The sequence below is a fragment of the Schistosoma mansoni genome, chromosome 1 (assembly GCF_000237925.1).
Source record: "Schistosoma mansoni strain Puerto Rico chromosome 1, complete genome".
Lineage (NCBI taxonomy): Eukaryota > Metazoa > Platyhelminthes > Trematoda > Strigeidida > Schistosomatidae > Schistosoma > Schistosoma mansoni.
Genome location: NC_031495.1, coordinates 37,471,005 through 37,474,209, shown reverse-complemented (window position 1 = coordinate 37,474,209; position 3,205 = coordinate 37,471,005).

Below are 3,205 nucleotides of genomic sequence, written 5' to 3'. Positions count from 1 at the left end.
AGCAAGTGGCTATCAGGACTCAGTGGCCGAGTGGATAACGCGATGGCGTTTGAAGCGAGGGTACTGGGTTCGAGTCCCAGAGTGAACATCAACTCTGAGATTCAGGTACATCCAGCTGACGAGTCCCAAATAGGACGAAACGCGCGTCCTGGATTCCACTGCTAGCCACTATCCATCTTTGCTTAAATAAGGTAATATTTTGAATATTTATTCGTTTTTATGTTCAGCAAAGTTTAAATTATCAAATCAAAAAACGAAACGTATATCTACTTGTTATATCAGATTTTCTTGAGTATTGTAAACACTTGTCGCTTTTTAAACATTTTCACTGAAGAGATCTTATAAAATCCATCTTCTGTATAACTAAAGGATTACATGATTTATTTAATTGATAAATTTGTATCTTATCAAAACCATTACACATTCAGCGGTACGTTGTGTAAAAGTGTATCCAGGATCTACTAAAAAAAACATTTGAGTTTCACTATAAGCAGACGATGCATCTCAGAACTACTTGATTTTATCTCAGAACATACCAAATCATCTGGCCATTAATTAAAATATTTTTATGAGAAACAAATGCTCGAACTACTCGCACGGAAACACAGAAACGTATAGGAAAATATTGTTTCTCCTATTCAATGTCCTAAGTTAAAATCAGTTTTGTCTCGGTATATTCAATACTAATACAAATTATATCTTGAACAAGCGGAAAGCATTTAAACTTTCACGTGGATAAAATTTCGGCAGATCTAATCATTGGACCCACAACACATGTATATAAAAATGCGAAAGTTGAAATTGGATCAGTTATCTGAACCGTTCCAAATACATATATTCCACAGTAAGTGGGAATGGTTGCTTATCATCTGAAATAATGCGTCATTTGAGTTTACGTAATCATTTACCTAGTTGTTTTTGAATGTATTTAATAACTGATGAGGAAACATAAGGGACATGACTATCAGGCATAAGCTTTTAATATACGTTTTCGGAAAATTGAAAGTAGCCAGCAATATCGCATTTGTATACTCGTCGATAATGTGAAACGTTATTCCACTGAAAGAGAAAAAACCCTGGAAGTCACGGGAAATTAATATTATAATAAGAAACATTCCTTTATTTATAATTCATTCAAGTCAACAGCGACAAATAAATCTCCAAGTAATTTATGCAAGCAATTGAAACTTGATAGAACACATGTTACTTTCATTGCATAAAAAACTTACTGTTAAGATAGTAATTGTTTTTATTCACAGTAGAAAAATTAAAATGAACAAGATAAATAAATGTTAATCAAATTACCTAGGAATGTGATACTTTAAGCAATTAAAGTAGCTATTGTCAATGAGATAAGGAAGCAACTCAGTGGATAATTAGATCTGTAATGTAAAATAATGTATTAGAAGAATTTACAAAACCAGTTATACATGCATACAAAAATAATGTTGACAGACATTTGACTCTACTAAATAGCATTTGAAGAAAGTAATGACACGGGACAGTATTCATCGCAAACTTACATCAATTATTATATCATTCAGGGGATCACGTGCAATAACATACTGCTAAAACTATGAGACATTAGTGATTAACCACTGCGTCAGGTATATTTTTGATAAGTTTGGAATATCTTCAGAAATTAGAATTTTAATTTGTCACTAGCATATATATATACCGAAACGTTTGTCACCTTCCTTAGGTTAGAATGTGTTTGCTGAACAGAAAAATCTATTCTGATATACTTGTTGAACTAATTCAGTGACAATTATTTTCCTAGATCATTTCAAAGATTTGAAAAATCATTATTACTTGTACATTAGCATTAACATTAGCAAGTTCAAAGATCTCAATTTGAATAGTTTATAATTATTAAAAAATTATGCTTTTCAATTTTAGGAAAGTGCAGTTTTATCTTATATTCAACCTGATATCATTAAATTCTAGAAAAAATGCATCATCTCAAATATAAAAGATTAACTTGAATGTAAATTTGCATAATAAGTTACATATTTGACAGTGAATAATTTTGGTTAAAATATTTAATTAATGAAGGGGTAATTTTTTAACTGATGAAATATTTCACCCAACTAATTCCATTTCATTAGCACCGTTGGATGCCGGCCAGCTCAGTGGCCTATCAGTTAAGTGTTCGCGCGCGAGACTGATAGGTCCTTGGTTCAAATCTCGTGAGGTGGGATCGTGGATGCGCACCGTTAAGGAGTCCCAAAATAGGACAAAACAGCCGTCTAGTGCTTCCAGGTTTTCCATGGTGATCTAGCTTCAATTGACTCATGATTTCAACTCTAAATCCATATGAATTAAATTTAATTATCTCACTATTTGAAAAAGAAAAAAATTGCTTGGCACTAATGGTAACGATTAGTTTATACTGAAAAGAGAATGGAATTAAAGACATCATCTAACCATATAAGCAATAACATTTTTTTCAAGATATACTACTGATTAATATATTATTTCATATTTTTGGTTAATTAAATATGATTATCACTTTTATTAGTAATATTTTATTCATCCTTATACAATCTAGTCGTATTTGTTCTTTTAATTTGCAAATATAAATTGATAAAAAAAGAGGGGAGCGAAGAAAGCCTATTTGATTAAAATTATGATTAATTAATGTCAGAACTTAAAAAACGAAGGGGGGTTTTGCCTGCTGTTCCAAATTTCTTCCTTAATTAGCTTATTAAACTGATGATTCAATTAAAATCCTTCATTTAATTTATAAAAGATAAATAAAATTTATTTGTTTACTGTTTTTGAATGATGGATTTGAATTCTAATTTACCTATTAATTAGGTATGTACTTAATCACTGTGAAAAAATTTAATGGTATTCTATTGTTGTTTATATGTTTAATTAGTTTGCCTAAAATGAACAGATTTAATTAAAAATAAGGTTAATATAGAAAGCATATATTTTAATTAGACAAGGTGATGTGTGTAAATAAGTAATAAATAGCTTTCTAGAAAAAGATTTCAAAAATACAAAGATTATTTGAACATGTATTGAATCTATCATCAGTTTTGTTCTGTACAACTGTAGTAATAGCTAATATCATATCTTTTATACAGACTAGTATGGTATTCACGAGTTCTATGACAATCTACAGATGGTGAATTTCAAACAGATCGCAACCAAGATTTTGATCAAAATACTGTATATTTTTTAAAGTCCATTTTAA